At 40.9% G+C, this 25,618-nt stretch overlaps 1 protein-coding gene across 1 annotated transcript in view; it reads right to left on the bottom strand.

The window, feature by feature from the left end:
• The window catches only part of LOC140483152 (filamin-A-interacting protein 1-like), a 228,905-nt gene extending 203,830 nt beyond the window's left edge, over window positions 1-25,075 (bottom strand). The window contains exon 1 of the mRNA XM_072581168.1: window positions 24,654-25,075. The gene's annotated coding sequence lies outside the window, so the exon portion shown is untranslated. The remainder of the gene's footprint in view (window positions 1-24,653) is intronic.
• Window positions 25,076-25,618: the final 543 nt, after the last annotated feature.

Raw genomic sequence — 25,618 nt, 5'->3', positions numbered from 1 at the left:
CCTCACCTATTCACCTCCTGGGTCAATAGCTCTCTGAGGTGGGACTTAGGAGTAGAATTCCCACTTTCAGCTGCAGGGTATCAGTGAGGACTGACCTCACCAAATCTTAGAGTGATAAGACAGGAATCTCCAACATCAAAAAAAGGCTGTCCCATGGGGGTGAGATTAGATTCTGTTGTGGAGTGGGACCCAGTAATGAATATTTTATGAATGCTTCAAATTCCCTTACAGTTCCAACCACCAAATGAAGGAGCAGCGCTCAGAAAGGTAGTGCTTCCAAATAAACCTGTTGGACTATAATCTGGTGTTGTGTGATTTTTAACTTTGAACACCCAGTCCAACAACAGCGTCTTCATATGATTATGGTTTACCTCTAGCATGAAGCAGGTAAATGCCATATTGGAAAAGAAATTAATTAATGGCTGCACACTTAACATCCACTGACAGTATGACGTGGAGCTCGTTGGATGCTGCCTGAACTGCTGTGCTCTTCCAGCACCACTAATCCAGTATTTGGTTTTCAGCATCTGCAGTCATTGTTTTTACCTAGTATGACGTGGAGGCAGATCATGATATTAATCAGTGTACAATGTCACAAAAATTGTTGTTTTTGAAATCTACCTTCCTTTAAACTCACATAATTAATTAAAATGTTAAGTAGCATTCTTATGGACAGAAATTCATGTGCCCCCTGTTTTGTCATAGTCGTGTGACCTCCACTTCGAGGTACTCGCTGTAAGCATCCATCCTTTTGCCTTCTTTATCTTTTCCTAGACAGTCCCTCAAGACTAAGGGTATTATCCTCCACCCTGAAGTCGAAGATTCTGAGATGACTGAACATCCAATTCTGGATTCAGTCAGGTGGGGCAGTCAGGTGGGTGCTTATGGTCTCTATCTTGATCTGTCAGAAATGCTAGGGATGGTCAACACTTTCACAAATGATTCTTCTCCAGAAGGACATTTTTGGGCAAGAGATTGCCATGAGTTGGTGCAGATGTTGTACTTCTTCACAGAGACTTTGAGAGTGTCCTTAAAGCATTTCCTCTGCCCAGCAGATAACTATGAGCTGAAACAAAGCTCAGGGTAAAGGGCAAGCAAATGCATGGCCTGTTCAATGCAGCTGATTAACAGCTCTTCAACACTCAATCTCAGCTTTACTCTGACACCACGTAATAAGTTCACTGCCTTCAATATCAGTATAATTCCTTAGTCAGGAGGATCAAAACTGTTCACAGCATTATAGGTTGGTATAATTCATTGCTTGCTTAATCTTAGCAAAACCTACCACTTTTTAAACTCCATTCCCTTTGAAACTAATACCTACATTCCATTTGCCTTTCCCTTTTCCAATTGAACTTGAACACTAGCTTTTTGTGTTTCATGTACAAGGACTCCAGTACCCATTGTGTTGTAGCCTTCTGCAGTCTTTCTCCATTTAAATAACTTTAAGTTCCTCTATTCTTCACGCCAAAATGCATACACTCACATTTTCACTCATTATCTTCCTGTCAGTTTTATGCCCTTTCACCTAACTTGCATATGGTTATCTGCAGTGATTAATCAAGCAGGTGGGTGCTGTGTTGTATGGGATCATGCTCAATTTCACACCTGCACCACATGTCAGCAGCAAACATTGTGGATGGGCTTCATCCAAACGGTTAAGCTCAAAGTCTGTGTGGAGTACTCCTCCATCAGGCCAAGGGAATAAGTAATCAGTCAGAGGTTCCCATGATGGCAGCGTCTGATATCAGTTCAGGGACTTGGACATGGTCAGTTGGCCATGTGGGCAGTCAGGATACATGGTTCCATATCATTATGGTCCAGGATATGGGCTATGGTCAGTCTGGCAGGTCCAGTGCAAATAGCCTGGGAATTCACAGGAAGTCAGATGTGGTGCTGCACAGGAATCAGTCAGGAGTCTGTTCTGTCATCAATTGGACCTTACTTCCAAGTCGATCAGAGGTAAACCATTGTCAGTTCTAATAGTTCAATGGAAGTTGAGGAAATTAATTCTGGGGATTGGGGCAATATTCTGGGATGCAGAAGGGACAATAATTGTGAAAGAAAGGAAACTCAATGTGTAAGGGGGAGATGATGAAGTATGGGAGGAAATAGGTATACCATATGACTGGTGGTCATCAATGGTCACAACTACCCTGGCTTCAATGGGAGAACACTTCAGCACAATGCATGACTAAGCTGTAGGACCAGGGTTTGTGGGTAATGTCGAAAGATTAAGTGCAATTCAAAGAGGTGTGTGGAAATGTGTGGACATTCAATACTGATGGTCTCAACAAAGTCTACCAGAAAGAATGGAACATGAAGCCCCTTGCTTAGTTACATGCTGAGCCTTTAACTCAAATAGAGACCAAGAGTGCTGAGGAAACTCAATGGGTTTGGCAACAATTTTAGATTAGATTACATTACTTAGAGTGTGAAAACAGGCCCTTCGGCCCAACAAGTCCACACCTACCTGCGAAGCGCAACCCACCCAGACCCATTCCCCTACATTTACCCCTGCCCCTAACACTACGGGCAATTTAGCGTGGTCAATTCATCTAACCTACATATTTTTGGACTGTGGGAGGAAACCAGAGCACCCGGAGGAAACCCACACAGACATGGGAAAAATGTACAAACTCCACACAGTCAGTCGCCTAAGGTAGGAATTGAACCTGGGTCTCTGGCGCTGTGAGGCAGCAGTGCTAACCACTGTGCCACCATGTCGCCCACAACATCTGTGGAGAAAACAGAGTTAATGATCCAAGTTGAATATGATGCGTCTTCAGAACCATTCTTCAGTTCAGAAGAAGTAGATTGCTTCACTCTCAGAGGAACTGATTATCTTGTCAATATTGATGATTATTCTGACCATTAGGAGCTAGCTTAACTGACTGCTGGTGAGATTATAGGATACTTAGGGGTGGCATGGTGGCTCAGTGGTTAGCACTGCTGCCTCACAGTGTGAGGGACCTGCGTTCAATTTCATCCTCAGGTGACTGCATGGAGTTTACACATTCTCCCCGTGTCTGCGTGGGTTTCCTCCAGGTGCTCTGGTTTCCTCCCACAGTCCAAAGATGTGCAGGTAAGGTGGATTGGCTATTCTAAATTGCCCATAGTGTCCGGGGATGTGCAGGCAAGGTAGATTAGCCATGGGAAATGCAGGGCTAAAGGGAAATGCAAGGCTACAGGGTTGAGGTTGAGTCTGGGGGGATGCCTTTTGAAGGGTCAGTGTAGTCTCAATGGGCCAAATGGCTTGCTTCCACACTGTTGGGATTCTGTGATCTACTTGAAAGTGCAATCCAGTCAATATGACTTTCCAGACACTGAGGTGAGCGACAGTAGTGTCCAGTTGACAAGTGAAGAACTCCACTGCTTCATAAAGGCTAGGAAATTTTAAGACTGTGCATCACCTTCACACTATCCCCAGTCAAACGCAGTGATTAACAATTGAACTTTGCTCTGAAAAACTAAGTGACAGTGAAAAAGTCTTCAGATGCACAGGACATAAGAAATAAGAGTAGGTCATTCAGCCTGCTTCACTATTTAGTAAGATTACGAAGGGTCTGTTTCCGTGCTGTACATCTCTATAACTCTATAGATGATCTGATTGTGACCTTAACTCCTTGTCCCACCTGCCTCCCCTAATCCACAACTCCTGGTCAATCAACATTTGGAGATGCCGGTGTTACGATCAAGCGCTCCACAATCACCTGATGAAGGAGCGTCGCTCCAAAAGCTAGTGTGCTTCCAATTACACCTGTTGGACTATAACCTGGTGTTGTGCGATTTTTAACTTGGTTAATCAACAATCCACCTGACATTACCTTTGAATAAAATCAATGGCACAACCTCCACTAGTCATAAGGGTGGAGTCCTCCAATACTAACAACTCTTTGAGAGAATAAAGTCCTCCCCATTGCCATCACATATGAGACATCTTTTATTTTTAAATTGTGCATCCCGATTCTATATTCTCTAATACTGCCTTATGATTACCTCTTATTCTTTTAAACTCCAGCGAGTATAGGTCTGACTAGCTCAAACTTTCCTCGTAAGATAAATCCCTCATCTCACAGTAAATTTAATGAACCTTTCTGAACTGCTTCCAATGTAGGTATTTCACTCTTTCAGTAAAGTGACAAAAACTGTCCACAGTAGGGTATGTGTGATCTGTATAGTTGGCCTATACAGTTGTAGCCAGACTTCCCTACTTCATACTCCATCTCGCTTCTCCTTGCAAAATAAAATAACATTTCATTTCACTTCTTAAATATTCACTGTGCCGATATGCTGACTCTTTGTGATTTATTATCCATAGTGTAATGTGTTCTTCTGCATCAAAAAATATTGATATTCATATTTGACTAGCAATTGACACCTAGATTAGTTATGTTATTGATAGTTTATATTTCCTTTTTTCCAGCTTTAAAGCTTGAACGGATGGTTAAGTTCTGAGACTGACATCAAAAGCTTTAATGTATTCAGTTTTGGTACTTTTGTTGACATAATTTACATTTGAGTTGCAAAATCCCATCATGAAATTGGGCTATTGATAAAGCTGGAAATATCAATTTGTTTATCTTTTAGATTTTATGACCAGTTATAAGTTTTTCTCAAGTGGGTTTTGAAAGGCTGTTAATTTAGCTTGTCAGTTTTATGAGCATCGCAATGGCTCCCAAGTGATAATAGGGCTCAAGAAATCTATACATAGTGGACACTAGATGCGTTAGCCTGAGAGGTACATGGGTAAGTGAGCATGGATGGGTTGGAAATACTTGAGGGGAATCACAGGGTTGAAGGAAATAAAAGGCAAGTTTGAGGAGCTTCATAATTATCGATCAAACAGGACCAATGTCCCAGTACTCAGAAAAAGAGTTTCTAATTTGTCCAGCTCAGTATCTGCATATCCAATTGCCATATTGGCAGACAAAGCAGGCCTAACTCCAGTTAGCTTACACCAACTCCCTTAAAGTAGTATTGACAGGGACTACTAGTGCACTGAATATAGAAGTTGGGAGGTCATGTTGAGGCTGTACAGGACATTAACTGCTTTTGGAATCCTGCATTCAATTCTTGTCTCACTACTATCAGAAGGATGTTGTGAAATTTGAAAGGTTTCAAAAAAGATTTACAAGGATGTTGCCAGGGTTGGAGGGTTTGATCTATAGGGAGAGGCTGAATAGGCTGGGGCTGTTTTCCCTGGGGTAAGCTTATAGAAGTTTATAAAATTATGAGGGACATGCATAGGGTGAATAGCTAAGGTTTTTTTGCCAGGGTACGGGACTAAAACTAAAGGGCATAGGTTTAAGGTGAGAGGGAAAAGATTTATAAGGGACCTAAGGAGCAATGTTTACATGCTGATGGCGGTGCATGTATGGAATGAGCTGCCAAAGAAACTGGTGAAGGTTGGTATAATATCAACATTTAAACGTATCTGGATGTGTACATGATTGGAAGGATTTAAAGGATATGGGCCAAATGCTGGCAAATGGGACTAGATTAATTTAGGATATTTGGTCAGCATGGGAGGATTGGGTAAAGGGTATGTTTCTGTGCTGTGTAGCTCTATGATTTTATCATTCTGTAATCAGAAAGTGGGATAATTATAATTTAAACAAAATGTGTATGCAATTGTATGTTAATAGCATTACCTAATTAGTGAAGTTATGAATTAATGATAATTATATCAAGTGATATATTCCATGATACAGAAAAATTTTGAGTCTTTTGCTGTGAACACACATGTATGTATAGGTGAAGATATTGCTGTTCCTTGTATTAGTTTTCACAGGTGCACTTGTCAGTTGATTTTCATGAATATTTTATACAAATCAATTAAGAATAGTAGGACAGTCCATGTCCAAATGTTTCACTGATAGAATAATCTTCTTTGTGAGGACAACTTTGAAGATGGCGATTTAGCTCTTAATTATTAATGCATAGTCATCTTTTAGGTTAGATCCAAGACTAGACATCTTTTAGGCTAGACATAATGTAGCACCATGGCTACGTTACTGGTGCAGTAATCAGAGACCTGGAATAATTCATGGGGCTGGTTTTAACACTGTTAAAATCAGGCCATGATATGGAATCATGAGCTCAGCCTGCCAAAGCAGTAGGGAATTTAAATTAGGTTCATGAAATAAATCTGCAGTACAGAATAAAGGCTGAATTTTATTGAAAGATAATATGTTCCAATAATGGAATTCTAATCCTGGGATGACATTTTACTTGCAACAACCAACTAGGAGGCTAGCACTGGGATAAATTTGCAATGGAGGCTGGTGGCCCACCCAGCAGTACTCAGAGGATGGGCAGCCTTGGCAGTGTCACCACTATGGTGTTGCCAAACAAAGGTTGGAATGCTTCAATAGTGAGGTGCCCTCAAAGAAGAGTTAAGTTTGATCCTGGGGAAAGGCAGGCAGGTTCAAGTGACTGGGGACATGTTGCCATACTGTGATGGCGCAGAAGCCATGGGGCTGTTGGGGCTGTTGCTGTCGGGGACCCATATCTCCCAAAGGATGTTAGACCAGCCATAACAGACAGATGCAACTGGGAGGCTGGCAAGGGTTTTTCTGGTAGTCTTTCTATACAATGGCCATCCCTCCTGATGAGATAAAATGCCTCAGGGGCCCTAATTGTATCAATCGGCCATCCAGATTGTGAAACCCTTATCACGATCAAGCTACCAGGAGGAGGTAGAGAGTAAAGGTTTGTAATTGCCAAAGGGAAAGGATGAACTGCCTGGTAGACGTCAGTTGTGTAACTTTGATGAGAGTGATGTTCTGCTGTGAGTGCACATCATATTCGATAGAATGACATTTGATAAGAAGGGAGCTAAAAGGAGGGGGGAAATGGGAGTGGGGTATACCTCTATTCATAAAGTATGCAATGTAATCCTGTACGACTGCATCCCACTGTGAATAGCAGAGTTAATCACTCAAGATTAAGAAGCATACCAGGCAATCTCAGAGTTCTTCACAGCCTGCTCCTTTCTTAATCAACAGATTGCTTGGATAGATGTTAGATACAATCAAGCAGAAATAATAATGGTAATTAAGTGACAACAACAGAATGCACGAATCAATTAAAACAGGCAACACAAATTTATGACTTGGAACTAATATGCAATGATACATGACAAAAATAAGGTGCGATTTTAGTACAGGACAGATCAACAATCTCCTGTTGCTAAAGCTGATATCTAGCATACCACCCAGGGGAAGCATATGTGTGGATTGAGTTACAGCTTTCATTAGTTGGAATTTCACCAGGGGTTGCTGCCACTAACAAACATACCTTGATAATCTTGGCTATTTAGCCAATGGAATGCCTGTAGCATAGCCAGGCTTAAAAGTTAAGATCCCTTCAGGGTCAAATTAATTTTGGAGAAAGTCAAAATTTTTGTGATTTGAAAAAACTGTAAGTTGTACCTTTGCGATCATTATGGGAGGCCTGTTCTCCCAGCAGAATTGTGTCGTCTATCATTTGTAAGCAAAAGGGGAGTTACTAAGTGCCAAGCGGAATTTTAAAAATAGCCTGGAGTGAGGGCTTTGAAATGTTGCCTGCATAGAACTATGGGGCCAGGGAATAGGATGTGTGCTTTACTAACTATGAACAGTTGGACTGATAAAGACTTTTTTTTTGAAATGTGAAAAGGGAGAATGATCATCCAGACATTTCTTTCCATCTGCCAGATTTTCATAGAAATATTTGAGAACTTCATTTGCAAACATTAGAAGATGTGGAAATCATTGGAAACAGTAAAACCCCAGGCAAAGTACCACATCTATCACACATTCCTTTTCTATGTCTCCCTTCATAGATGAACATTAATGTCTGAAGATATCAGTCCACCTTTTACACATTTTAAGCTGAGCATGTTTATGGAAATGCAATCAGGAAGCTTTGCAATTTTTAGTACGAACCTTTCTGATGCCATGAAGTTGTAGTAAAAAAGATGTTAATATTCTGTTTAATTAAGAAGAAATGTATAATTGTGTTTAAGCATCATAAACACCAGAATTATGGGTTATGCTTCATTTAAAATTTAGTCATAAATTTATATTTCATTCAAAATGTCATAAATTGTAGACATTAGTTTGAGCTGTATATGCTCCTCAGAGTAGGCTGCATTAAGAACAGCAAAGGATCTTGGCAAAGATTTTGTGGAACTTGTTTAAATAAGAAGGAATTTCTGGTAAAGTATAAGAACTAGTGTAGTTCACTTGTGACTGAATTTCCTTCAATTTTCAATTCGACAGTAGTTTTGAAAAAGTTTTGCAGAGACTTTTGTCTGGAATCTTTTTCGAGTTTCTTCCACTCCACTGCCATTTGCAGGACAGAAAGGTGGTAAAAACCCTGTAGCTCTGGGGAAATTCAGTCCTTCAATAACATTTTACTTGCACAATCAGTGTGTCAAGACTACACACTGTCTTTTACTAGAAGGGAATATCGCGTTAGTTTCTATTGGACTGGGAATAGCAATTTAACAACAAGTTAGTTTCATATTGCTGTGGTCCTGAGATTGAAGGTATTCAGCAGCAATTTTTCAAATATTTCAAGGATGTACTTTTACAGTTAAAGTGAATTCATCCTACATCACTGTTAAAGGAAAATAAAGCCAAGTTAACTGAATTTTAAAGTGGGTGAAATAGGTTTGAAATGAAGTCTTCTGATTATGAATCTTCTGCCGAGAATTTATTCTATCCTTTGTCTCCATTGGTGAGAAAGAATTGTATCCATCTCTACGGAACAAGTGCAATTATCTATTTCTAAATTTGAGCTATTGCTTGCTATATTGTGCCCCTGTTGCAAGGTATGCTGCATGTTCCACTCTGAACTATGATCTAAACATGGAGTCTCATCTGTGAAATTGGAATGTGGTAGTTTGAACCCAAGCACACCCCAGGGATTGGACAACTGAGAATTCCAATTGACTCAGCGTATTTCCAATATTTTGAACATTGCTCTCTGTTCTTGGATTGTTCTAATTGCCCACTGCATTACTTTTGCTTACCTTTTATTGCTCTATAATTCAGCTCATTGACTTCCATAGTGCAGTTCAAGGGCCACTAGCAATCATTCAATACTCATCTATGACACTTGATAGCTTGATTTTCCACCTTGCTGTCATCTTTGGTTTAAGAGCCAAAAATGAAACCATCTGGCAATATGGGGTGGTATTTACCTGACTAATGAATGATTAACTGGCATCTCCAATATTGTGCTTGCCCACTGAGAACCTTCCAACATGTTTGTAAACTTTAATGAAAAGCATATTTATGTTAAATAGCAACTTATGCCTCCAAGTTGACATTTGAATGGCCACTCCACAACTAGAGTGTACTTCTAGGCAAGGATATTTCGTTAAAATGAACACATTTGCAGGGTATTTAAATCAATCTAATAGCTAGACATAAACTTTGTACTGTTTGAGTGATTTTGTTTCATATTGACTTGACTGGTATATGCTGAGGGACAGTGGTGGAAAAGGTAAAATATTCCCCAAAGAGTAAAGGAAAAGCTGGAACTACTGCCAGGTCTGTTTGAATAATGTACTCAACTACAGAATAATACATTGTACTTTCTTATTAATTGAACGATTTTCTACAGTTTGAGTATCACACACGCTGATGTAAAGGAAGAGATAAATTTGCAATATAATTCACATTAAGTAATCACATCTATAAACCTTCATGTATTACCTCAATTTAAAATAAAAAGTCATGTGTGCAATGCTGAGCATACAGCGACTTGTCAGATAAATTCTATTCCTAATAATATGAAGGCAGCTTTGGAGTGTAAGTGGGAGCTAACCCAAATACCTCAGGGGCGGGGAAGGGAAATTTTACATGCCTGATCACTGTGCAGTGAAATTGGATAGAAAATTGTACAAATGGTAGATGGATGAGACAGAATTCCACTTAGCAATGAAACCGGTGACATTCAAAAAGCCTGTGATATCCATCATCAAGTGACAGTAATATGAAGAATGGCAGAGTGTAAGAAATCCGGGAACTGGACTCCAGCAAGGAACAGGTTTGAAATTAGTAATCAACCTCTGCAACTGGGACTGCAGTATAAACCCCTTATGGACTTGTGGAAGACACAGACAATGCTGCATCTTACTGAGGCATGTCCCTGTCGACAGACTAAATTTCAGACCAAGCATATTAAACTCAACAAAGGAAGAAGCTTTCATTTGGCTCTGGGGATGTGCATTTGCTAAATAAACAAATAATAAATACTTTTTTTTAATGCGCTATTTATCTGAACCAGTCCACTGGAAATAAAGCTATTGGAAAGACAGGTTGGAAGGAATTCCAACTAGAGTTTTTCAAAGTGTAATTTTCACATGAAGCTCGTCTCAAAGGAGACCAATAAAAAGCCTGGCAGCTGGAGCTGTCAGTTGAACTATAGGAGGGACAGCAGCTGCAGCTTTCTGTCACAGGGACCCTGTGTATTAGGCCACAGGCACCCACATAACACTGGCCAATGTTTTCATTTAAAGTTGCTAGCAACTGTTACCTTGTTACAGTTTGCAGGAGCTTTTATTTTTAAGCTTGCTGAACATGCAAGTAATCGGCTTCCATCATGTAACAAATAGTACATTAGCAACAAGCCAATCCAATGGGAAGTTCTAATAAGTTTCACATTGTTTACAACAGGATAGAAATGATTTCACGTGGTAACAAAGAAAGGACTCCTCACATAGAATGGACGCCTGTTACATGTCCGGTCAGCAATGTGTAACTTTTAACCTTACTTCGTATGTTCTACTCTACACTGTGATTATTGCAATGTTTAACTTTTAACTTTGTTCTTTCTTTCTACCTTGTTCTTAAGATTCTGTACCTAGGTATGTACTAAGGTGGTGCCTTGTGTGGTGACATTATACACGCTTCACTGTACTCCTATACTTTTATATTGAGCACACACGACAATAAAATTAAAATCAAGTCAGTTCGATATGCTCTTGGACAAATGTCAGTATGACTGAATATCAGGCAAGTGCATGGTGTTCAATTTGACTGACAATCCTCTGATTAAGTTGTCAGCCTTGGCTGAGTTGACAACACTCTCACACTGTGTCACAAATTTTGAGTTCAAGTCCCATTCTAGGGTTTGATCAACCACACCAGTGTAGTGCAGTCTGAATGGACTGCTGCATCATTGAAGATATTGTCTTGTGAATTTAAAAAAATTAATTGGTAGCCCTTTCTGCCTTCTTGGGTGACACTACTCATAAGAAGATCAGTAGGGGTATCCCCGATGTCCGGGCCAATATTTATCCCTCAGTTGATTGATATAGATCATGAAAGCAGATTATGTAGTCACTATCAGATTGCAATATGTGGAAGCTCGTTGGACAGAGGAAGCGTTTCAGTGATACCCTCCAGGCCTCATGGGCAAAGTGCAGCATTCCCACCTGGGAATCACTGACCCAAGAGCATCCAAAGTGGAGGAGGAGCAACTGGAAAGGCATCAAGCACCTCAAAACTTGGCATTGGGAGGAAAAAGGAAGCCAGGTGAAAACAATGAAAGGACCGTCCTGCCACACCAATCCCCAGCCACCCTTCCTGTGACCACCATCTGCTCCTAGTGTAACAGAGTCTGTGGTAGCCACATCAGTCTCTGCAGAATCAACCTAGGATCCTTTTCTGCGAGGGACTGTCAATAATGATGACATGTGGAAGATCATTGCCCACATATTGGTTGCTGCAATTCCTACATTACAACAGTGATCACATCATTGATTGCAAAGCACTTTGAGATGTCTAGGAGCAATGAAAATTGCTTGGTGAATGCAGTCTTCCTTTCCTTACTGCTCCTAAGGTGTGGTTTCTTAATTATTTTGTGTTAATATCTGCAGATAGTGGAAATAGCAGTGTTACTCTGATACTAAGACTGTGACCCTTAGTCCAAAAACTCAAAGATTGAGTCAACATGTCCCTAAAATTGAAAAATTATCATAAATCAGAACATGAAGAATGAAAATCTGTAACCTTACTCTTTAAACTGACAACGAAATCACATCTTGAGACCACGTGGTTTAATCGAATCTTTCTTCAGCGCTGGTAGAATCCCAACTGCGTGGAAGCAGGCTATTCAGCCCATTGAATCCACACTGACCCTCCGAAGAGCATCCCACTCAGATCCATTCCCCCCTACCCTCAGCCTGTAACTCTGCATTTCCCATGGCTAATCCACCTAGCCTGCATATACCTGGAGAAAGTGAGGACTGCAGATGCTGGAGATTAGAATGGAGAGTGTGATGCTAGAAAAGCACAGCAAGTCAGGCAGCATCTGAGGAGCAGGACAATTGATGTTTCGGGCATAAGCCGTTCATCAGGAATGAAGGACTTATGCCTGAAACATCAATTCTGCATACACCTGGACATTATGGGCAATTTAGCATGGCCAATCCACTTAACTTGTACAGCTTTGGACTGTGGGAGGAAACTGGAACACCCAGAGGAAACCCATGCAGACACAGAGAAAATGTGCAAACTCCATACAGACATTCACCCAAGAGTACAATAAAATCCAGGACCCTGGCGCTGTGATACCATATCGCTAATCATTGAGCTCCTGTGCCTCCCATGAATTTGTATTGTGGGGCAAACACATCTCAGCAACATCACAACGAAGCTGAAAAATGAACTTTGATTAGGCTTCTGAAGAACCATCTAGAGACCATTGGCTCACATTTATCAAGCGCTTTAATTCTGCTAATTGCTTAATGAGTTTAATATGTGAAGAACTGGACTGTACAACCAGAAGTATTTCCAGAGGCTGGATGATCTCAATAAGAGTGGTAGACAGAAAGCTGGAATTGCCTTTGCGTGTAAGTTATGATAATTAGTCAGTTTTCCTTCTCGTGATTGTTGTCCATTGGGGTTCTGGTCCCACTGTGACTCTACCTTTGCATTTTATTTTTTAAAAAATCATTCTCAGATTATGGAATGACTGATGAGGCAGCAATTATTGCTTAAATGTAGTTGTCTGAGAAGGTTAACCTTCTGATTGATCAACTGTGGTCAAATTATGAAGGTGTTCTCATAATGCTGTTCAGGAGAAAGTGAGGACTGCAGATGCTGGGGCTCAGAGCTGAAAAATGTGTTGCTGGAAAAGCAGGTCAGGCAGCATCCAAGGAACAGGAGAATCGCCGTTTCAGGCATGAGCCCTTCTTCAGGAATGAGGAAAGTGTGTCCAGCAGGCTAAGATAAAGGGTAGGGAGGAGGGACTTGGGGGAGGGGCATTGGGAATGCGATAGGTGGAAGGAGGTTAAGGTGAGGGTGATAGGCCGGAGAGGAGTTGGGGGCGGAGAGGTCGGGAAGAAGATTGCAGTAAAAAATACGGCGGTGCTGAGTCCGAGGGTTGGGACTGAGATAAGGTGGGGGGAGGGAAATGAGGAAGCTGGAGAAATCTGCATTCATCCCTTGTGGTTGGAGGGTTCCTAGGTGGAAGATGAGGCACTCTTCCTCCAGGCGTCATGTGGCCATGGTCTGGCGATAGAGGAGGCCAAGGACATGCATGTCTTTGGCGGAATGGAAGGGAGAGTTAAAGTGTTCAGCCACAGGGCGGTTGGGTTGGTTGGTCCGGGTGTCCCAGAGGTGTTCTCTGAAACGTTCCGCAAGTAGGTGGCCTGTCTCACCAATGTAGAGGAGGCCACATCGGTTGCAGCGGATACAGTAAATGATGAATGTGGAGGTGCAGGTGAATTTGTGGCAAATATGGAAGGATCCCTTGGGGCCTTGGAGGGAAGTGAGGGGGGAGGTATGGGCACAAGTTTTGCATTTCTTGCGGTTTCAGGGGAAGGTGCCAGGGGTGGAGGTTGGGTTGGTGGCGGGTGTGGACCTGACGAGGGAGTCGCGGAGGGAGTGGTCTTTCCGGAACGCTAATAGGGGAGGGGAGGGAAATATATCCCTGGTGGTGGGGTCCGTTTGGAGGTGGCGGAACAATGCTGTTCAGGAACAAGTTCAAGGACCTTGACCTGACAATGCTGAAGGAACATTGATATTTTGTTCACCCAATGTGTTTCCCTGAGAATCTTCTGCTTTTATTCCTCCAGGTAGTGAATGGTCACAGATTTGGGAGATATTTTTCAAACAAGAATTACAGTAGTAAAGTACAAGGAACAATCAGTGCCATTAGACACAACTGATCTAGGAGTCAATTACTTTGTTAGAGGTTAGTTTGGACTTTTCTACAGCCAGGTTTTGTATGCTACATGGCCAGCTAATACTCATAAATTGTGTTCAAAATGTAGATGTGCACTTGGGATGTGAAGTGGTGTTAATAATGGTGTGGTGATGATAATTCTAGATTACTAATCCAGTGTCCTGGGGACATGGTTCATATCCAACCAATGTTCATATCCCCATAATGTTCATATCCCCATAATGTTCATATCCCCACAAACTTTAAATCCAATTCCAAAATCTGGATCTGGTCTCAGTAATGGTGACCGGGAAGCCACCATTGTCATAAATCCCTCTGAGTTCAATAATGTCCTTTCTGGAAAGGAAATCTGCCATCCTTTCATGGTCTGGGTGACATGTAATTCCAGACCTACAATAATACGGTTGACTCTTAACTGCTCTCTGACATAGCCAAACAAGCAATTTGGTTCAAATACAATTAGATAGGCAATGAATGTCAACCTTGCCAGTGATGTCCCCATGACCAGAAAGAACACATGTTTAAAAGTTTGCAAGTTGTTTTCTTGGTAAATAGAACATAGAATATAGAACATAGAAAAATACAGTGCAGTACAGGCCCTTCGGCCCTCGATGTTGCGCCGACCGAAGCCTACCTAACCTACACTAGCCCAATAACCTCCATATGCTTATCCAAAGCCCGCTTGAATGACCATAAAGAGGGAGAGTCCACCACTGATACTGGCAGGGCATTCCATGAACTCACAACCTGCTGAGTAAAGAATCTACCCCTAATATCTGTCCTATACCAACTTCCCCTTAATTTAAAGCTGTGTCCCCAAGTAACAGCTGACTCCATACGCGGAAAAAGGTTCTCACTGTCAACCCTATCTAAACCCCTAATCATCCTGTACACCTCTATCAAATCGCCCCTAAACCTTCTTTTCTCCAATGAGAACAGCCCCAAGTGCCTCAGCCTCTCCTCATACGATCTTCCTACCATGCCAGGCAACATCCTGGTAAACCTCCTCTGCACCCGTTCCAGTGCCTCCACATCCTTCCTATAGTATGGCGACCAAAACTGTACACAATACTCCAGATAAGGCCACACCAGAGTCTTATACAACTGCAACATGACCTCAGGACTCTGGAACTCAATTCCTCTACCAATAAAGCCCAGTACGCCATATGCCTTCTTCACAGCACTATTTACCTGGGTGGCAACTTTCAGAGATCTGTGTACATGGACACCAAGATCCCTCTGCTCATCCACACTACCAAGTAGCCTACCATTAGCCCAGTAATCCATCTTCTTGTTACTCCTACCAAAGTGAATGACTTCACACTTAGCTACATTGAACTCCATTTGCCACCTTTCTGCCCAGCTCTGCAACTTATCTATATCGCGCTGTAACCTGCCACATCCTTCTTCGCTGTCCACCACTCCCCCGACTTTCGTATCATCCGCAAACTTACTCATCCAGCTTTCAAGCCCCTCCTCCAGGTCATTTATAAAAATGACAAACAGCAATGGTCCCAAAACAGATCCTTGTGGAACACCGCTAGTAACTGCACTCCAAGATGAACCTTTACCATCAACTACTACCCTCTGTCTCCTTCCAGCCAGCCAATTCCTAATCCAAACCTCTAATGCACCCTCAATGCCATACCTCCGTAATTTTTGCAGTAGCCTACCATGGGGAACCTTATCGAACGCCTTGCTAAAATCCATATACACCACATCTACTGCTTTACCCTCGTCCACTTCCTTAGTCATCTTCTCAAAGAACTCAATAAGGTTTGTGAGGCACGACCTGCCCTTCACAAAACCATGCTGACTATCCTTGATCACATTATTCCTATCCAGATGTTCATAAATCCTATCCCTTACAATTCTCTCTAAGACTTTGCCCACAACAGAAGTGAGACTCCCTGGCCTATAGTTACTAGGGCTGTCCCTACTCCCCTTCTTGAACAAGGGGACCACATTCGCTATCCTCCAGTCTTCTGGCACTATTCCTGTAGACAACGACGACATAAAAATCAAGGCCAATGGCTCCGCTATCTCCTCCCTAGCTTCCCAGAGGACCCTAGGATAAATGCCATCAGGCCCAGGGAACTTATCTATTTTCACCCTTTCCAGTATTCCCCGGACCTCTTCCCTACATACCTCAAAGCCATCCATTCTAATCACTTGTGACTCAATATTCACATCAGCAACAATGTCCTGTTCCTGAGTGAATACTGACGAAAAGTATTGATTTAGTGTCTCTCCAATCTCCTCTGCCTCCACGCACAACTTCCCACTACTATCCTTGACTGGACCGATACCTACCCTAGTCATCCTTTTATTCCTGACATACCTAAAGAAAGTCTTAGGGTTTTCCCTAATCCTACCAACCAAGGACTTTTCATGTCCCCTTCTCGCTGCTCTTAGCTCTCTCCTCAGATCCTTCCTGGCTACCTTATAACTCTCAATCACCCCAACTGAACCTTCACGCCTCATCTTTACATAGGCCGCCCTCTTCCCTTTTACAAGGGATTCCAATTCCTTATTAAACCACGGCTCCCTCACAAGACCCTTTCCTCCCTGCCTGACTGGTACATACTTATCAAGGACACCCAATAGCTGCTCCTTGAACAAGCTCCACATATCATTTGTGTCCTTCCCTTGAAGCCTATTTTTTCAATCCACACATCTTAAGTCATGCCTCACCGCATCATAATTTCCCTCCCCCCAGCTATAACTCCTGCCCTGCAGTGCACACTTATCCCTCTTCATCACTAGAGTAAAAGTCACCGAGTTGTGGTCACTGTCCCCGAAGTGCTCACCCACCTCCAAGTCTAACACCTGGCCTGGTTCATTACCTAGAACCAAATCCAGTATGGCCTCACCTCTTGTTGGCCTGTCTACATATTGTGTCAGGAAACCCTCCTGCACACATTGGACAAACACCGACCCATCTAACGAACTTGAGCTATAGCTTTCCCAGTCAATATCTGGTAAGTTAAAGTCCTCCATAACAACCACCCTATTACTTTCACTCTTCTCCTGAATCATCCTTGCAATACTTTCCTCTACGTCTCTCGGACTATTAGGGGCCTGTAGAAAACTCCTAACAGGGTGACCTCACCTTTCCTATTTCTAACCTCAGCCCAAACTACCTCAGATGGCAAGTCTTCCTCCATCGTCCTTTCCACCGCTGTAATACTATCCTTGACAAGCAATGCCACACCTCCCCCTCTTTTACCCCCACCTCTGACCCTACTAAAACATTTAAACCCTGGAACCTGCAATAGCCATTCCTGTCCCTGTTCTACCCACATCTCTGTAATGGCCACAACATTGAAGTCCCAGGTACCAACCCACGCTGCAAGTTCACCTACCTTATTTCTTATACTTCTGGCATTGAAGTATACACACTTCAAGCCACCTTCCTGTTTACCGGCACCCTCCTTCGAGATCGATGCCTTGTTCCTAACCTCCCTACACTCAAGGTCCTGTACCCTAAAGCTACAGTCCAGGTTCCCATGCCCCTGCAGAGCTAGTTTAAACCCTCCAAAAGAGCACTAGCAAACCTCCCCCCAAGGATACTGGTGCCCTTCAGGTTCAGGTGGAGACCATCCTGTTTATAGAGGTCCCACCTTCCCCAGAAAGAACCCCAGTTGTCCAGAAACCGGAATCCCTCCCTCCTGCACCATCCCTGTAGCCACGCATTTAACTCTTCTTTCTCCCTATTCCTCGACTCTCTTTCACGTGGCACGGGTAACAGACCAGAGACAACAAATAAATTTGTGTGCGCATATCTAATGACCACCAGCAGAATACAGACCAGTGAGATTATTATTTAAATCAACGTTTAATGTTAATTTGATGTCAACACCACCATTGTCTAACTGCACACTTAGCCATATTGCTCTCCCCATCCCTGTTTTCAGTGGTTAGCCAACTTAAACCCTGTTTTGTTTTACATAAATGGGCTCCACACATAAAAATTAAACTGAAATATAAAATCTAACAATGAAATACCTTGGTTTGGTATTGCTCACAATCACTGAAAGTGTGTGAATATCTGCATTGTGAAAGGACATTCCTAATTTTGGGGTGGCATGGTGGTTCAGTGGTTAGCACTGCTGCTTCACAGCACCAGGGACCCTGGTTCAATGCCTGCACTGGGTGACTATCTGTGTGGAGTTTGCACGTTCTCCCTGCGTCTGTGTGGGTTTCCTCCCATAATTCAAAGATGTGCTGGTTAGGGTGGATTGGCCGTGTTAAATTGCCCATAGTGTTAGATGTGTTAGTTGGGGTAAATGTAGGGGAATGGGTCTGGGTGGGCTACTATTTGGAGGGTTGGTGTGGTCTTGTTGGGCCAAAGGGCCTGTTTCAATACTGTAGGAATCTATGCTAATATTTCTTCAGCTCCCAATGTTATGCATCATGGAGCATGTACTGAAGTAGTGCTTTAATCTCACATCATGTGTTTTTTTTTAAATTCCTCTTTCCCACTCTGTAGTGTAGCTCCCAGAAATTCAGTACCTCTTAAATGCAGCAGTAGGGCTGAGAACTGTGATAGAGACAAAAACTATGACATATTTGGCCTTACAAGTGAGCGCAATGTGGGACACAGTACATGCTCTAGAAACTTCGGAACAAATTAGGAAGCTTGGCAATTACACAGGACTCTGCAAAGCATTTCACTGCATTGTCAAAACATATCAGAACATTATTTAAAAATATGACCTAATGGTTCCTGGCAATTTGAAACATAGTTTCAGCATTCATAAACACAGTACTAAACTGGCAATCATTACGTTAACTGTGATATCGTGTGTGTTAGCCATAGCCACTCCCCTCTGTTTCTGTAAGTCCCATTCTCATTGATAGCAGTTAACTCCTCCTCCAACCCACTGTTGCCAGATGAAACTTGCATTCTTTGTATTACTGTTCTCCCGTCAGCTTCTCCAATTTCACTTGGGATCACCACAATATTGGTTGATCATCCTTCTCCAACTTCTCTTGTCAGTTACCTATTTCTCTTCCTCTCTCCCAATGAACTAGCTGACCATATCATTTCAAGTTCCTCAGAGCTACCTCCGTCAATGCTTCTGCAATCTTTGCTGAACACCCCTGAAACATAACACTCAGTCAAATGTTCGCAGAAGTAACCACTACCAGGAAATGGTTTAGAGTACTACCACCAATCTTCCTTTTGACTCTTTTAAACAAAACATTAGCAGATCAACCATTAGTAAGTCTTAACAGAAGAGGTACTTGTCTTAACAACATGATACGGTTAATTGCATACATGTTAGGTGCAAGTTACATTGACTAGTAAGCCATCATTACTCAGTCTATCAGGAACTGGCAAGGATGCATCTAATGACATTGTGACATTGAATGAGACAAAATGTGTGACATCATCAGATTAGGTGTGGACTAATGAGGTCTCCAAACTTAACCCTTTCAAACTTAATCTTATACCCTCCAATTATTCTAAATCAAGCTAATCTTTTGCTTAATTTCAATTCCCATATTTCCATCTTCTGCTAGCACTGACCCCAGATACATGAAGGCACTTACTGTTTCCTACTTCACTCATTATCTTCACATGTTCATCTCAATCCTCTTCCCTAGAACCAAACTGATCGTTCATAAATTGGTTCCTAATCACCACACACAACAGCATGATGAAGAGAAACAGTGGTTAGCACTGCTGCCTCACAGCGCCAGAGACCTGGGTTCAATTCCCACCTCAGGCGACTGACTGTGTGGAGTTTGCACATTCTCCCAGTGCCTGTGTGGGTTTTTTCCGGGTGCTCCGGTTTCCTTCCACAGTCCAAAAATGTGCAGGTTAGGTGAATTGGCCATGCTAAATTGCCCATAGTGTTAGATGAAGGGGTAAATGCAGGGGAATGGGTCTGGGTGGGTTGTGCTTTGGTGGGTCGGTGTGGACTTGTTGGGCCGAAGGGCCTGTTTCCACACTGTAAGTAATCTAATCTAAAATTGAAATTATAGCCCAGAAATAGGATGCTGGGTCCATCTAATCTGTTGATCATTATTTTCCATACAAATCTCTCTATGTGTTAGCGTGATCCACATTTCAAACACTTGCTGGCTAAAGAAATAATTGGTCCCTTATTTACATTCTTACAGGTTTTTCAGACCTGGATGGAAGATGTATCATTAACTGACTGAAAAGGTGCACTCATGCTTTCCGAATGTGATAAACAACCTCCATCTCCCACACATTTTTTTTGTGATGTCAATAGGGCCTTCGGCATAACACAAGGCATTACTGCATTACTCTTCATTGTGTTCAGAAATCCATAACTCAATAACAAATTAGTATTAAACACCATCAAATCCCTTGGAAATTGTGCAATAATCTCATTATTAAAAGTTCTGAGGAAGGGTCACTTGACAAAAAGCGTTAACCCTGATTTCTGTCCACAGATGCTGACAGACCTGTTGAGCATTTCCAGCAATCTCTACTTTTGTTTGTTTTTGAAAAAATAAAGGTTCTTCTTTCTTTACAAGTCAGTATGAGTATTTTTTTTCCCCAAACATTAGTATCAAGATTATCCTGATTGGTGGGATGTCTGGACTAAATTAAACTTGGAAGAAGGTGCAATTTTTCTAAGTTAAAAATCACACAACACCAGGTTATAGTTCAACAGGTTTATTTGGAAGCACTAGCTTTCAGAGCGCCGCTCCTTCATCAGGTGAATGTCTTTAAAGCCAGATGAATTCTGACACCACATATTGCTCATTGTGCTTCAACAGTCTATCTCAAGACTAGGGAGGCAGGTCAGGAGAATGGTGATTGCCTTTGTTTGTTCATCAAAGGAAGGAACATAAAGAATTGAAGAATTGAATGTTTACCAAATGATGTTTTCCTACACCTTCCTTGTATAAACATCAAGTGTCTAGTACACATTTTCTGTAGTTATCTGGAGAGTGAGTTTTTGCAGTAGCCAGTAAACTGTCTTAGCTCCAAATTCAGAAGAGGGCCTACGAACTGGTTTGGAAACAATATCAAATAAAATTTTTTGTTGTCAATGTTCCCAAAAATGGCAGAAGTGAAGGTACATCATGTGCCAGCCTAGATTGCAGAGCGAGGTCGATGTCCTGTTGTTGAGAGCAGGAATTCAAGTTGCTCCCATATGATTTCAGGTTTTTGACAAGTGTGTCAATTGTTGTGAACTAAGAGGAGGCAAAGCACCTCACAGTTCTGAGAGTAGAGGGAAGTAATTGACAAAGAAAATCATGGGGAAAGATACAACATGTTTGCAAAACAATATGGCCACCAAAATGTCAACAGTTCTTTAAGATGAACCATCATTCTGGGATAGAAGTAAAGGTCACCCCTTTTGTCTCAAAATGGCAAGACTGTTGAATTCCCAGCAGAACTGTTGTCAATAAATGAACCTGAACACAAACTATACTAGCATTGATTTATTTTCTTTATAATTCCCCAAAATTACTACTGGAAACAGTTTTTGTACATAAGCATGGATTGTAAAAGTGCATTATATCTATATACAAATATATAAAAAAAGTTTTGACCTTTTGTACTGTGTAATTTAATTTCTCATGTTCCACAAACTAGTCCTGTTGTCCAATAAATTACAACTGTAAGATAAAGCCTCTCTGCAAGCAAGACTATTTTCTTTTGAAAAAAAAGTAGGCTCTTTAATCTGATTAAAGTTTGGTTACTGATAGGAAACAAAACAAAAGAAACCAGTGAAATTCCTCTACAAAATGATGAGAAGTTCCAGACTTTTCCTGAGTAAAGATTGCAATGGCTTCACTTCTCATCTCATGCTGAGCTATTTCACTTCTTCATCCACAACAACATGTTACTAAAATACAAGGTGACTCACTCAATGCTACTGTGTGTCCCCTTATGTGTGGCACAGATCCTACTTGATGGCTCATGCAGATGTACATTTTAACCACTATTTAGTTTCACTTCGCTTGTTGACTTAACCTCTTTGCTAGAACAAACCAACACACAGGTTTTAGAGAGACATACTTCCGAAGCCAAATAACTTTTCTATAGGGGTCAGTGCCATTAACATAATGTACCAGATCATTTCAATCCCATTCATGGTAATGCAATGACCTAATGGGTTTCATTTCAAAAAGACGTAGGATGTCAATGTTAAAGAACTGAGGCCATGGATGTTGCTCGTTGTTATTTATAACTTTACAATGCAATCTGAGTAAAGATCAACTGGTGTGGACGCATCTGCTGGTAAACAGGAACCTCTATGAAGGATGAATAGGGTTAGCTTTTACCTTGCTCTGTACTGAGGCAGTCTCAATACTCATTCAGAGTTTCTATTTGTTGTGAATACCTTTAATGAAATTGTGCTTTGTTCAGTCACTTCCATATGTTTTCTGGCAGTTCCAAGCACCATGCAAATTTAGCACATGGAAAGATCTATGTATTCCAGAATGTAAGTAAGTAATTAGCACATCACTAACATTTATCGGCACTAACCGGGGTCAGATGGTTGGAATGTAGTCAAACAAAGGTTGGATTAATGGATAATGAAAGAATTTTTGTATTTTTTAAAAATATCTTAAAGATATGTGGGATAAGATAGTGGAAATTCAGCAAATAAATATCACGTGATTTTAAGTCCTTACCTTAAGTTAGTTTGTATTTTCTAGCATAGTATAAAGCCTGTCATGCATTCTAAAATAGAAACCATCTTCCATCTTTGTAAAACTGAGAGAACAGCAAATGCAGGAAATCAGAAACAAAAACAGAAATTGTGAGAAAGGCTTAGCAGATCTGGCAGCATCTATGGAGAGAAATCAGAGTTAACGTTTCAGATTCTGAGGAAGGATTACTGGATCTGAAACATTAATTCTGATTTCTTGCTACAGATGCTGCCAGACTAGCTGAGCTTTTCCAGCAATTTCTGTTTTTGTTTCCATCTTTGTAGGATGAAGAAGATGAACTTCTAAATGGCTTAATGTCATACTGAAGTTAGTGTCCAGCAGATTTTTGACAAATTACATTCTCTAGAGTTTATTCTTCCATGCCACTTGAAGTGATGTCACCATAGCTAATAACTTTTTTACTTCTCAGAATTAATCTTTCTTTCAATGACAAAACTTTCAAAATGTACCCATGGTCTTCACAGTAAAATATATACATAATTGATTTTCTTTAGAATTCAGATAACCAACTCAAACTTCCAAAACAACAACTTTTCATTTTATTTAGCCAATTGAAAGATTTAAAAAAATAATTATTTGCTTTAATTCCTAACATATAAAAACTTCAATATGGTTTTCAAAGGGTTAACATTTGTAAGACATTCTTTCTGGTAAATGATGGCTAGTTACTGCCAAATAACTGCTGAAGAATCTGCAACAATGACACAATGGTGTTAAAATGGCAGTCAACAACACCAATAAAATGAATCATTCCAAAGGGAAAAAAAATAAATCATGGGAATACTGTACTCTTGATTGTTTCAGAATAACGGAAAATTCACAGCCTCATAAAAGGATCTTAGAAATGATGAACTGACTCAAAATTTTGTATTGTGACATCTATACATAGTACATTTGTGGATTCAATTCCAGACATAATTTACATGACTCTTATTTGAAAGTAACAGACTTCTTTACTGTCTCAAGGAATAGGCCAATGACTGACGTTGCATCTGCTCGGGCTAGTATTTCTATTGCTCCGTAACTGGCCTTTACATAAAAGAGTTGGCTAAGACTGTGAGTGAAGAAAGGATCTATGTGGTCTGTATAACCAATCACATCCATTATGTCTGTCTTGGATATTCACAGCAAAGCAGAACAAAACATTAAACAGATGGTAGTTGCTTGAGCTACAGTGTTGTCGATCATGTCCCATGAAATATCCAAATTACAGTGAAGTAAATTGCAAAGATTTCTAATAACTAATTTTTCATTATGAGAATTTGTTTTGCATTGTTTGGTTTCTTTAAAGATATGAACCATTTGACTGAAATACACAACATTTTTAAAATATAACATTGCCATTACGTTTTTTAAAGAAGTCCCAGTCCAATACTCAAAAACTTATGTTATTGTATTGAAAAGACAGTGAGGAAGAGCAGAATAAGAGTTCTCAATTTTATTAACATTTTTTGTTGTGTTGTTACAAAACAAATTCTGGACTCTAATGTTGATTGGGGCTACTTTGATCTAGTTTATGTGTGCTATATTAGAATAGATATAATACAATTAGAACATTATTAGAAAAAAATTGGCCATTTCTGTTCATACCTCCAATTTTGAAAGGAAAGTACTGTATCAACCTTTTCACAGTTTAAAGGATACACATCACTACTTGAGATAAATGGACAATGTATGTTTCACTATCTGTAAACAATAGAGGCTGTTAATGGTAGAATCTGTGATTTTATTTTACTTTTCATTTCATTTTGATAACTTAGAAGGAAAAGATAACAAGAAACTTCTCTTACCTGATGTTATCAGACACAGAACAGATCTAATCGAGCACAGGTTCAGTGATTAGAGATTGTTCCACAATCTTTGGGTAAGTATAGATCAGGCAAACATTGCTATAGTATAGAACAGATGAAGATGAGTTCCTTTATGCTCTCTACCCACCATCTGCTGAGATCATGCAGGAAATAGTGGAAAACAGGATGAGAGTATGTTTCTTCTTTTAGACAGGCTGGCCAGCATAAAAAGTCCACACAGGCTCCCGATTAGAAACTGTTAGTGTTTGGAAAATAAATCTGTTGCTCTCCTGTTTAATGTCTCACTGCTGTGTTTCCTCTGTCGGTGCTGATACAGCCCTCAGATACTGTGACACTAGTGGCTATGTAGCAATCAGTTCCCCTGAGTTATATTTAACCCGTGTTCTCAGCAAGTCAAGCCTGTCAACAGCTGAAAACTTTGTAGCAGTTCTCTTTGCTATAGAACAGCTGAGCTGTTCTGACTTATGAGGAGTTACAGCCAAACTGCCACATACTGAGGAAAGAAGGAGTGAAACCATCAAATCCTTCTGTGGCCTCTGGCCAAATATTTCATCTGCATACAGGCACTATTTTAGGTTATTCAGCTTTCCTCTTCATGCCAGCTCCTATTTGATCAGTGAAGATCGACATTGTCCACAAATGCAGAACCCCTGGCTCTTTGCATATGACATCAATAGACAGTGAGCAAAAAATTTGAGTGACAAAATTTGGGCACTTTGCGTGAAAAAAAGACATAGTTTTGGTTGACACAGAGCTGTGTGCAATGATTGCTATGCTTTCAGAGATCAACAACGTCGGGAATTCTATAAGAAACAACAAGCAAGAACATTCACTGGAAATGCATGTTAGTTTAGTTTACTTTATATTTCTGAAACATTTTAGAATGGCATGTACAAATTTGAATTTATTCTAGTGTGCCTCTCAGCTATCACTAGTGATTAATC

This window comes from Chiloscyllium punctatum, chromosome 11, assembly GCF_047496795.1.
Source record: "Chiloscyllium punctatum isolate Juve2018m chromosome 11, sChiPun1.3, whole genome shotgun sequence".
NCBI lineage: Eukaryota > Metazoa > Chordata > Chondrichthyes > Orectolobiformes > Hemiscylliidae > Chiloscyllium > Chiloscyllium punctatum.
Note: the sequence above shows the minus strand (reverse complement) of the source record. Positions and strands in the feature narration are given on the sequence as shown.